The following is a 12,557-nucleotide window of genomic DNA, read 5'->3' as shown; positions in this document are numbered from 1 at the left end:
TGCATATCAAAATGCGGTAAAAACCCAGATAACGGGTCAGCAGATCTTATCCTAGACCCATCACATGCTGCTGTGTGCTGAGGTGCAGTGTGGCCAGTGAGGTACTTAAAGTAATATTATTTTCTGTATATTATTTTAAGGGTGCATGGCCATGCCTCCCGTGATTAGGCAACACCAGAGAAATACCTGGGCCCTGCCAGGCTCTTTAGTGCCCTGTACTGTACTTAATTGCAATGCACAATGGAATGTGCAGGGGCTGTAAAAATAAATGTTAATACAGGTTGAGTATCCCGTATCCGAATATCCATTATCCGAATTATTCCGAAAACCATACTTTCCAGAAAGTGAAATTTTTTTATTTTTTTTGCTAAAAACTCACTGGGGACATTTGTAACAGCAGTACTGAGGACATGATATGTAATTATCACTATATATGTACAAGAAAATGATTGCTTGGCATTCAAATTCAATATCTGAGATAGTACACAAATTTTGTTTCATGTTTTGAAACCTTGTTTTTTGAACAAATAAAATATATTTGTGTGTATTTTATGTGGTAATAAAATATATTTGTGTTTATTTTACGTGTTTATACAGCATAAATGCAAGAAACTTCAAAATACATCATTGAAATATTAAAATATTCCGAAATACGGAATAATCCGTTATCCAAAATTCTCCTGGTCCCGAGCATTTTGGATACGGGATACTCAACCTGTAATACCTCTTTCAGACAGATGACCCCTTTGATGCACCCCTGGTCAGCCCTGCAATATACTGTGTGTCATAAGAAGTGGACAGATTGTTTTTGCACACAGAGATGAGGTCATGAAAAGTGGGTGGTGACTGCTCACTGCATTGCAATAATCATGTCCGATGCGTCACTACTGAGTTGCCCGGAGTTCCTGAGTTCCTGAGTTCTTGCTGTTTTTTATAGCAAATGAGAGCCTGGTGCAGCTGCTTGCACTGTGCTGCCTGGCACAGTCTTATGCAACGAGGAGAAGGTAGCAAATTCTGGCGGAGAGGGTTAATACTTGACACCAGTATTTGCGCAGGAGGAGAGTGCTGATTTTAGGCAGCAATACGTCCATATTGAGCTAATAAGTCTCAGCGAATAAGCGCTGTTTACCTCAACCCATGTCTGAAACTCCAGGTGGAACTATTTCACAGAGCTGGAAACCCATATAACATCCAGGAAAAACCCAGGTAGAAATCAAGATTTAATTCCCGGTATTTAAGTCTGGATCGACCCTTTCAGACAGAAAAACAACATGTGATGACCGAAAATTACCGGGTAATTTTCTCTGTCCGAAAGAGGTATAAATAAAGTAAACTCTCACTGGACCAGATGTAGTAAGCTTGAAAAGTGATAAAATGGAGAGTGATAAACCACCAGCCAATCAGCTCCTACCTGCCATGTCACAAGCTGGGTTTAAAAAAATGACAGATGGGAGATAATTGGTTGGTGGTATCACTCTCCATTTTATCACTTTTCCTCAGTCTTGGCAGTGTAGCTTTATTGCCATTGTAATTGTTAAATCTCCTAGGTGTGAGTGAGCTGCCATTGCATAGGCATAGAAACGTGGTCAACTGTGTCTGTACTTCTACTTATCACCCTCATGGCCTGATCTTGCAGATTTGCTTGCACACTGTCCTAGAATTGTAACACTGCTCAAGTGCGCTTTGGCAGCACCAGTAAGTGCAGCAATGACTGCAGCCACCTGAGAGTGAGTCAGCTGTAGAAGCTGCAGAGTAACTGTCTGAAGCATATTAAGAACACTCTGGCGGTGCTGCTGCGGTGAACCTGGCTGCAGGATGCTTCCAAGAAACTATCCTAGCAGGGCCATGGAATGGCAACAATGCCACCCATAGAGCCCTGTCTGTTGGCATCGGCTGCATACCTCCAGTTACAGACATACCTTCCAACTGTCCCGATTTTTGTCCCGACATCTAGACTTGCATTTTGCACAAGTTGGGAGGTATGGTTACAGTCTACAAAAGGGTCTCCTCGTCTCTTAAAATGCCTCTGGTAATGCCTAAAAAGTGGCATGGTCTCTTGGTGTGTGATCGAGTCCATGAGCACTTAATGCTTTACCCCTCTCTAGTGATTGGATGCTGTGAGCCACAGAAGTGTGATAGTGAAAACGCCCAACTTCAGCGATTCCCCCTTGAGAAAACACCAAGGCGCTCATGCAAGATCTCCTGCGCCCTTGTCATTTACCAAATACTGGCTTGGTCATACATGTGCGAGAAGCGGTATCAGCGTACATAACGTAATGACTATATATCTCCCCCACAGTACCTCCTGACCTTTGGCCAGGCAGTGTTTGAAAAGTGTTCTGCTAAAATTGAGACCATGTGGAGGACTGCTACTAGCCCACAATCATGCACCTAGGGAAGGGATGCCAATCCCGGGATCAGTATCTGCAAGATCCCAGGATTTCAAGCATTTTTGGGCAGGATTTCAATCCTGGGATTGGAGCCTCCAATACCGAGATTTTGGGATTGAAATGCATGTGCCCATTTAATCCCTTACTACAGGGCAGCGCTGAGCACAAGCAATGCTCGGCTCAGACGTTACATAGAAAACATCCTGTGCGACTGTGCAGTGTGATGTTAGAGGTCACGCTGCACAGCACCATACCAGCCCGCCCCCCCCCCCTCTGCTGAGTCCACCAGTCCCCGCATGCACTATCCGCTGATTCCCGCACTCCCTGTTTGGTAGTAGCCGTAACCTTTTCCGCTCTCTCTGTCCCATCTCACCCTCTGCACCGCATCCGCCAGTCCGGCACACCTTCTCTTCTCTGTCTCCTGTGTCTTTCAGATGCTTCCTGCCCGCTCCCCCATCAAGAGTACCTAGAAAAGTAGCTGCATGAAGCTACAGACTACTCAGGATTGTACTGTACCTAAATGGAATACGTCCATTTGGAGGTATATCTCCTGCAGTTAGTTTATTGTAGGAACAAGTTTGCACTAATAACGATGACTAGTAGCAAACCAAATGTACACTTGGGGCACCTACATCTTAAGATTCTTGTACATCTGCATGGCTAACTACAGTATATACACTTCTGTGCATGTTTCTTCATTTATATCTTTCCAAAAATACCTATTTTATAAGTAAAGATTATTCAATATTAAAAACCACAGTTTGTAACATATATAGGCCATCTGGCTACAGACCAGATAGTATAATCACAGTGCATTGATATTTATTTTCCTGGAAACGGTGAATCATACTAACTCAATTGGTTTTTCCATTATGATTGGCAGACAGGACATTGTAGTTTCCATGGCATTCAAATGAATCAATGCAGACATACTGTGACTGAGTATCTTGCTGTGTCTGAGTGCAGTTACTGCATTACCACAACCACATGTATGACAGTGTCTCTTGACTGTACCCATCCAGGAACAACCATACTCTTGCTGTCCTTCCTGCCAGACCAGGTATTTCATATAAGGCATGCCTTGTCACAGTCTTGCAATTAGGGAATGCTAAAACTATGGCAAGGCATGCTGGGATGTGTAGTTTCACAAAAGCTGGAGGCCATGCCACAGTTTGGCCATGCCCAGGGCATAAAGTGGTCATGCAGATGTGGGGGAACTAATTTATCTATGCCACCTAATTACCCCTCCCCTTTCCCCCATTAGGCAGAGACAGGGTCAGTGGTAGGGTATTTGGCACCCCCCTGCAAACTAGAATGCTTTTCTGTAAGAAAAACTGTGCAGGGCCAATGTGGAGTTTAACATTTTCCACCTCACCATTAGAGGTGGTGGAACTCAGTTCCACCCCATTCCTCCTCACTTTAACCCCTGGCCATGCCTAATATAAGGGTTTGGCAGACAGGTCAGGATGCTGATTTGACAACAGTAAAGTGCTCATGGGCGGATTGGCCCTGGCGGGAAACCGGGCCATTTCCCGGTGGGCCGGTCCATAAGTGATCATAACAGGCCGCTTGACCCCCTGGCTGGGCCGTGGACCGCACGACTACAGCGTTTAGCGGCCGCAGCATCCATCACCTGCCCACAACAAATATGGCCGTGGCCGCCTGCGGGAGGGCTGCTGCGCATGCGCAGCTCCACGCAGCTCCTCCCGCGGCTCTTGTAATGCAGAGGTGGCCGGATCATCGAGCGCGGGTGACGTCACCGCGCACCCGGCCACTTCAAAGAATGCTTCAGGTGCACCCTCTTCCAGCGCTCCTGCCAGCAGTGTGCCGGACTGAAGTTCCCTACACTGCTGGTGGCCAAAGTGATATGCGCAGTGTGCTTCGTCCGCCGCTACAGACACACAGGTTCCAGGACACACAGAGTTCCAGGAGGCTGAGCCTGTCTCAGCCACAGTATGTGATATATTCGGGGCTAGCCAGGACACCATCTCCACATCACTGCAGTGGCTGATCTTCTTCCTCATCAGGTGAGGGGTCCACCCTAGCATCAACACATTCACCCTGCGATATACCAACCTATCCTGCCATATACCCATCAATCCTACCATGTACCAATCCATCCAACCATATACCCATTCATCCTGCCATAAACCCAATCCATCCTACCATATACCCAATCCGTCCTGCCATATACTTTGCTGCCATCCACACTGGCATTATATCTGTGCTCATCCATCCTGCCATATACTGTGCTGCCATCCTCACTGGCATTACAGCAATGCCCATCCAGCCTGCCATATACCCATGCATTCCCCATATACCATGCTACCTCCCAAATGTATTATCTTCCTCAGAGGCATTAAAGCTGTTCCCATCCATCCTGCCATATACCCACCCATCCTGCCATATACCCATCAATCCTACCATATACCCATCAATCCTACCATATACCCATCAATCCTACCATATACCTATCCATCCCGCCTTATACCAATCCATCCCACCATATACCCATTTATCCTGCCATAAACCCAATCCATCCTACCATATACCCAATCCATCCTGCCATATACTTTGCTGCCATCCACACTGGCATTATATCTGTGCCCATCCATCATGCCATATACTGTGCTGCCATCCTCACTGGCATTACAGCAATGCCCATCCATCCTGCCATATACCCATGCATTCCCCATATACTATACTGCCTCCTAAATGTATTGTCTTCCCCAGAGGCATTATAGCTGTTCCCATCCATCCTGCCATATACTGTGCTGCCTCCCATCTGCATTACCACCCCCATTGGCATTTTAGCAGTGCCCATATATTCTGCCATACACTGTGCTGCCGCCTATTTGCATTGACATCCCCAGAGGCATTAGAAGTGTGCCCATCTATCCTGTAATTGTATTGCACAATAATGCAGCAGCATAAAGTAGAAAGTAGGTTTTAGATAACACAAAAATAAGTGCAATTAATAGAATAACCATAAGGAAAAAGCATATAAAAATTGGAGCACGACAATTCACACTGCAGCTAAGGGTGAAAGCCATTCCCTCACTTACTGAAATCATTAAGGTTTGCTGATTTATCCTCATTGATCCCTTGGTTTTATGCCCGGATTACTTGCGAAACATTGGACACCTCATGTGACTCATCTGCTATACTAAATGCTCCCTAATGGGCGTTACGGTGTTTGGTATATAACGTGTAATGGGCATTACAGTGTGTGGTATTATATGTAATGGGCATTATAATGTTTGGCATAATGTGTAATGGGCATTATGGCATGGGTAATAAGTATTGGGTGTGTGACATGTAACAGAAAATACTGTGTAGATTTTTGCCACGCGCATTCGGCGTGCAATATCCCTATTTATGATTTGTCTGGCTCCAATACTTTGATCCTGGCTCCTACATTTTGTGTGCAGGATGCAATGCACAAGCCCAAACAGAAATGTCATCGTGTTCTAAAGTTTTGTCATGTAGCCACTCCCCCTCATGTCACATGGCCACACCCAATTTTTGCATGTGCGCCATCGGCGCGCAGCACAGTACCACTAAGAGTTTCTCTACTTGCACCACTGCTGCATGTGATGAAGTTTTGTGCCCCCTTATGTGTATGTATGTGTGTATATATATATTTTTTAAAGTGGCACAAAACTCCATTACCAGCAGTAACAGTGGCGTAACTATAGTCCCGCAGCCCCCCTGGTGGCGAGGAGGCCCTGAGAGGTTGTGGGCGCCAGGGGGCTGCGGGACTATTATTACTCACTGCCTTCTGCCGCCGGTGCTTTTGTCTGCACCGGGTCCCAGGTCTCCCGGCTACTGCTGCAGCGCTGCTAATACAAAAAGTGACACTTGAAAAATGGCTGCCCCCATACTGCAGACAGTTGTTCGTCTGCTGTATGGGGGCAGCCATTTTCCAAGTGTCACTTTTCATTAGCAGCAGCAGCCGGGAGAGCCGGGTCCCGGCGCAGACGGATGCGGCAGAAGGTAACAACCCCCATTCCGCCGCACCCCGGCTCCCCTCCCTCACGGCCGTGGCTGACTGCTCTCATTGTAGAAGTATTTATGAGGTAACGGTCGCGTAATTTAAATTTTGGTGGATTCCGTGTGGCGTAATGTGAATTTTGGCTCCTACTGGACCCCGATGACAGTATAATAAACATATGAAGTCCGCAGTGCTGAATTCTTGGTGTGTGTACTGTGTATGTCTATCTATCTATCCGGCGGTGCGGCACTCGGGTTTCAGTTTATATGCTAACTGTTTTCAAGTTACAAAGACACATAAAATTGACATAGCTTTGTACCCGCTTTCCTTGCTGCTTTGCCAGAGAGGCCTTCTGCAGGGGGAATGCCTTTCCACCTCGCATCCGCCAGTGTGATGTCATCTACACTGGCGGATGCGAGGTGGGAGGGTGTTTTACCTGTGGCGGGCAGCCTCTCTGGCAAAGCGGCAATAAAGAGCGGAGGAGCAGCATGCGGTCAGGGCTACAGTGCTGCCCGCTGTGTAATGTAATGGCGGTGCCGGATGCACTGCTCGCCTTTAATACAGTGCAGTGGGAAGCGCTGAAGCTGCCTGCCCCATATGGTCCGCCCACACCTCGTCTACTGCAGGAACATGCTGCTGGGCCCAGCGGTGCAGTGTGTGTATAAGTCAGTTTCCATGAGAACAAACCAAGCGGCACTCCTCGTATATAAGAGTTGTCTATTTGTCCAGAGTGATATATATGTATATGTGTGTGTGTGTGTATAACACACCAATGCGTATTGTTTCCTGCGCATGTTTCTTTTCTTTGTTTTTTTTTTCCACCTTTAGGGGTCAGTATGTTTGTTACCTGTTGGGGGTCAAGTCCCCCCCCCCCCCTATTTATTTCTTTGGGGGCTAATGTAATGGTGTTCATACAGCGTTGCTGATGTGCAAGCACCAACAAGTGTATTATTTATGTGTTATGCTTTCCTTGGGGTTACAGGGCGTCAGCTATTCACAGTATGGGCGTTTTATTGGAGTGATATGGCGAGTTGCTGAAAGTGGTTGTTTACAGAGAAGCTGATTTGCTCGCTTTGGAGGATGATCTGCGCCTATGATGGGGCTGGTGAAAGTTTCAATAATGCATCCAATGGTGGCTGTGTAACAGCATTAGCATAAAGTGCATATGCAACTGTATAAGAAAAATACAAGGACGGCATTCAACTATCTATTAGAAGGGATCCTCCCCCTCTTGAATGACTCCACCCCCTCAGCAGACTCCGCCCCCAGGGCTGCTTCCATAAATTTCCCGGGCTGGATTTACATCCCAATCCGCCCCTGAAAGTGCTGCAAGTTGTGACTGAACCAGTAACATTCAGCTGGTGCATGGGCAAGATGAATTATCAATCCAGCCAGTTTTTCAAAATATAAAATACCCTCACTGGGGCTACATGGAATGCATACTGCTATGCTACTCAGCCTGTGGATGGCACAATCTGTGGCTTGGCAATTGGGGTAAAATTCCTTCTCCTTATCACCCCATTGCAATGCCTAAACCAGGCATGTCCAAACTGTGGCCCTCCATCTGTTGTGAAATTACACATCCCAGCATGCCTTGGCATAGCTTTAGCATTCCCTAATAGTAAAACTGTAGCAAGGCATGATGGGACTTCCCTAATAGTAAAACTGTAGCAAGGCATGATGGGACATGTCTGGCCTAGACACTTCAGATTATATTTATTTACCTAATTATATATCATGCAAACTCAGACAGACAGACTGACAGGAGTGGCACAAAGACCGTTCTCATGTATGTATCTGTTAATCTGCTTAATTGCAAAACTATCCACCATGTGTGTCAAACCATGCTACTGTAGTCATCTTTTCTCACAGACTCCTGCAGAGCCCATAATTACTACATGATAGGGAAGACATACAATCATTGTTTCCTGTAACTTGGGTTTGGATCTTTCTTGGCTAGTTGAAAACCATAAAGGCACCGTAGGTGAGGCCAGTTTGTACATTTAGTTTTGCCACTGTATTATAGTTACCACTTTAAAATGTGATCTTTTAGATGTTGCTTAACCCATTGAGTGCCAAGAGAATTTGTCAAAATACAGATGGAGCAAGCCTTAACTTTGCAGGGCTGGCGTTTCTATCGCAAGCCCCGCAAGCGGCCGACTCCTGCCAGGGGCGAGCGTGCGCACGAGACACATGCGCGCCCCGTGTCAACAGACCTTTTCCCGGGTGCCTGGCGCCTCCCCTGCCACCATCCCCGGTGCCCCTCGCCACCCCGCCGTCCCCCCTAACCCTGCCCATCTCCCTGAAGCGGAAACGGGCAGGGACCCGCATCGCCACCATCGAGAGACTGGGACGCGAGTGCGTGTGAGACGCACGGGTGTCCCAGTCTCTCTCGCCGGTGTTCGCCAGAGCAAGGGGTCTGGCAAGCGCCGGCCAAAGATGAAACATGCTCCATCTGTAGGTGTGAAAATGACCTGTAATGTTACCTTATATAGAAAATATAATCTTTTTATTACACATTTTGTATTTGAATTTGTATAACAAATGTGAGAAACGCTGGCATTTTTAGAGGATATTTTGAATATCTCTCAGAGAGTTGTTGGCACTCAAAGGGTTCATTTGATTCATAGCATAAAGAAAATGTAAACTTGTATCTGTACCGAAAATAGGAGACTGGATTTACCCTATCAATTGTACATTGGGCCTTATTCTAGTTCACTCTTTGAGGCAAATTCCTTCTTAGCTGGACAAAACCATGGGCCTTATTCTGGTCGGTGCGGCCGGATCCGATTATGCGGCCAGGACCGTGCGTGCGAAACCCCGCCTTCCATACGGATCGCCAACTCCGTCCGTAAGCGGTAAGAAGCTGTCCGAACGGACCGCACGTGTATTTTACACGGAATACGCCTCCTCCATCTAAGGGAACCTTCCCCCATCATTCAATGGTCGCAGACCATCGAATGCAGGACCGAGTGCTCCACCAGCTCCCGCAACCTCAGACCACACGGACATTTCTCCGTGCAAAAGCAGGGATCTGGGCGGGCAGCTGACATCCGGCGATGTCATATGTCCGCCCCCTACACGTGCGTCACGGCCGCATTACCATACGTACGCCCAGCGTTTGCATGGGAACGCCCATGAAACGCGGGGCGTATGCATATGGTAATGAGCCCAAATAGCCCTTCACGCCCCTCTCCACCCCCTGTTCGGAGTGTTCACATATCATGCGGGATTCGGCCGTACGCCCCGCTCGCACATGCGCAGAGACGCCTCTGCACATGCGCAGACACAAAACATCGGCGGGCCGAACGCACACGGATATATCCGCACCGATTAGAATAAGGGCCCATGTGCACTGCAGATGGGCAGATGTAACATGTGCAGAGAGAATTAGATTTGGGTGAGTTATTTTGTTTCTGTGCAGGGAAAATACTGACTGCTTTATTTTTACACTGCAATATAGATCTCACTTTGAAGAAAAACCCCACCCAAATCTACTTCTCTCTGCACATGTTACATCTGCCCCACCCGCAGTGCACATGGTTTTGTCCAACTAAGAAGGAATTTGCCTCTAAGAGTGAACTAGAATAAGGCCCATTGTGCTTTAGTTACGTGCTCTGTTTCCATGTTAATGCTGTAGCATTTACAGATGTGTCCACGTACATCTTGGTTTTACTGGTTTTACTGCGCCGTGTATGGCACAATTTGACACACCTTGGACTCTGCAAAAGTCACGCTTTGTGATTCTTCTAAAAATTTGTATACAGTAATTATGACTGTAGTTTATTTTCATACCAAACATAATCCATAGTGTAAACAACTGGAACAAGAGCAGAAAAGGAACACAGAGTCCAGGATGGATTTATAACATTGGGTGCAAGTGCAATGTGAATCCATCTGAGACATTATTGCCAGTGGTCACAGATCGTAGCTGCATGGAGGTCCATTCAATTCTGAAAGGCGTTCTTTGGCGGTGTTGGGGAGGTGGCTAACATTGATGGCTGTACTGGTGGGCGTGCCATGTCCAGTGATTGTATTGAAGGCTGCAGTTGCAGTGACACCGGAGGCCAAATTCAATCAGGGAGTCTGAGCAACCTCAAGGTTGCTTAGAAGTTCAATGGTGTGCCTTTGTGTTCACAATGGCAGCTTAGAGCAGCAACTGGTGGGCAGTGGTATAGCTAGGGCAATGCAGCCCTAGAGGTGGCGGGAGGAGCAGGTGTTCAGGGTCGAGGCAGATGACATGCAGTCTGACTGTCCACATGGAATCTGCTAAAATGGCCATTTTAGCTAAAATGGCCATTCAAAAAATGTCCACCTCCTTGTTGAAGACATATACTAGAGGTCCTATTGGGGTGCTGGTGCACTCTGAGCCTGCAACCTCCTGTCAACAAGCATGTAGCACCCCCTGGCAATGAGAATGTATCCCCACTGGCAACAAGCATGTAACCCTCTGGCAATGAGCATAGAAACACCTGGTAACTCGCATATAAACTCCGTTAATGAGCATGGTAACCCCTGGCACAAGAAACTTTTTTTTGTCATGGGGGCACAACATGTCTAGTTACCCCACTGCTGGTGAGTATCTTAGCAGACAGCCCAGTAGCGTCAGCATTAGCATAAATCTTAGCAGCTACAAAGGTTGCAGCTGCTAATGCACACTGTCCTCCTATGATTCAGTAGCATGTACAAGCAATATACCTAACAGAGGGCCTGAGTCAGACCTCATTGCTCATCTTCTATTTTGCAGATGCATGTAAGTGGTTAGCCGCTGCTCAGACAGAATGACAACCCATCCTGAGTAAATCGGTGAGTGCATTTCGCAATCCGCTATCCTGTCGCACATCCATACGCAATTCACTCCCCATCTATTGATTTTTCCAGTTTTAGCAAATGTGAGTAAGTCTGCCTCTGCCAGCCATTGATGGCTGGTGCCTGAGCATAAGCCACCATAATGCCAGGTAATCAAAGCTGATTGGATAGCCCTGTGCGAATCCATTTGCTGCGCTAATTAACCGGATATGGCTCTATATTTTTTCACTGGTTTTGTTATAATAATTTTTGGTACTCTTTACCTAGAACGGCGCCCACGATGTCCATCGCGGTCATCGGGGGTAAAAAATCGCGGCCATCGCATGCACTAAAAAAACGGGTGCGACACGATGCCCGCGATTTCCCATAGGGATCAATGTTAAAAGTGTGATTGGACGCGATTTTAGTGTTCAATGCCTCAATGCCCGCGATTTTTCCATAGGAAACAATGTTAAATGGGCCACAGAGCCCTAATAGTCCCCCTGAAGTCTTAAATGGCCCCCACAATTGTTAACGCCACCCCACGATCAACGTGAACCCGAAGCGTGGCGAGCGCAGCGAGCCCGCGTGGGGCGGCGGTACGCGTCCTCCGACCTTTTCATACCCCCACTATCCACGTCGGCGTGGAGTTGAGAATAGAATAGTGTGGCGAGCGCAGCGAGCCACCGAGCCTGAAGCGTGGCCAGCGCAGCGAGCCCCCCGAGGGGACGCGGGTACCTGTGAAGCCCGCGAAGGGACGCGTTTACCTGTGAAGGTATCCGCGTCTGCTCGACACACTTCGGGCTCGGTGGCTCGCTGCGCTCGCCACACTATTCTATTCTCAACTCCACACCGACGTGGATAGTGGGGGTATGAAAAGGTCGGAGGACGCGTACCGCCGCCCCTCTCGGGCTCGCTGCGCTCGCCACGCTTCGGGTTCACGTTGATCGTGGGGTGGCGTTAACAATTGTGGGGGCCATTTCAGACTTCAGGGGGACTATTTGGGCTCTGTGGCCCATTTAACATTGTTTCCTATGGAAAAATCGCGGGCATTGAGGCATTGAACAGTAAAATCGCGTCCAATCACACTTTTAACCCCTTCCCGACGCAGCCTGTTTTTGCCTTCCTGACAGAGGCCTTTTTTTCAAATCTGACATGTATCACTTAAGTGGGGATAACTTTTTTTTGCTTTAACTTATCCCAGTGATTTTGAGATTGTTTTCCCGTGACACATTGTACTTTAAATTAGTGGTAAATTTTGGTCGATACAGTTTTTTTTTTTTGTGAAAAATACCAAAATGTCGTAAAAAAATGGAACATTTTGCTATTTGCAAAATGTTAAATTTTCTGCTTGTGAGACAAATAATCATACCACTCAAAATAGT

The 12,557-nt window shown here is 47.2% G+C and overlaps 1 protein-coding gene across 3 annotated transcripts in view; it reads right to left on the bottom strand.

Annotated features, from left to right (window-relative positions):
* The window catches only part of PDE1C (phosphodiesterase 1C), a 790,350-nt gene that overhangs the window by 660,845 nt on the left and 116,948 nt on the right, over positions 1-12,557 (bottom strand). The window lies entirely within an intron of this gene.

Source organism: Crinia signifera, chromosome 5, assembly GCF_055691185.1.
Source record: "Crinia signifera chromosome 5, ASM5569118v1, whole genome shotgun sequence".
Taxonomy (NCBI): Eukaryota; Metazoa; Chordata; class Amphibia; order Anura; family Myobatrachidae; genus Crinia; species Crinia signifera.
The sequence above is the reverse complement of the archived record's forward strand: the minus strand, read 5'-3'. Positions and strand labels throughout refer to the sequence as shown.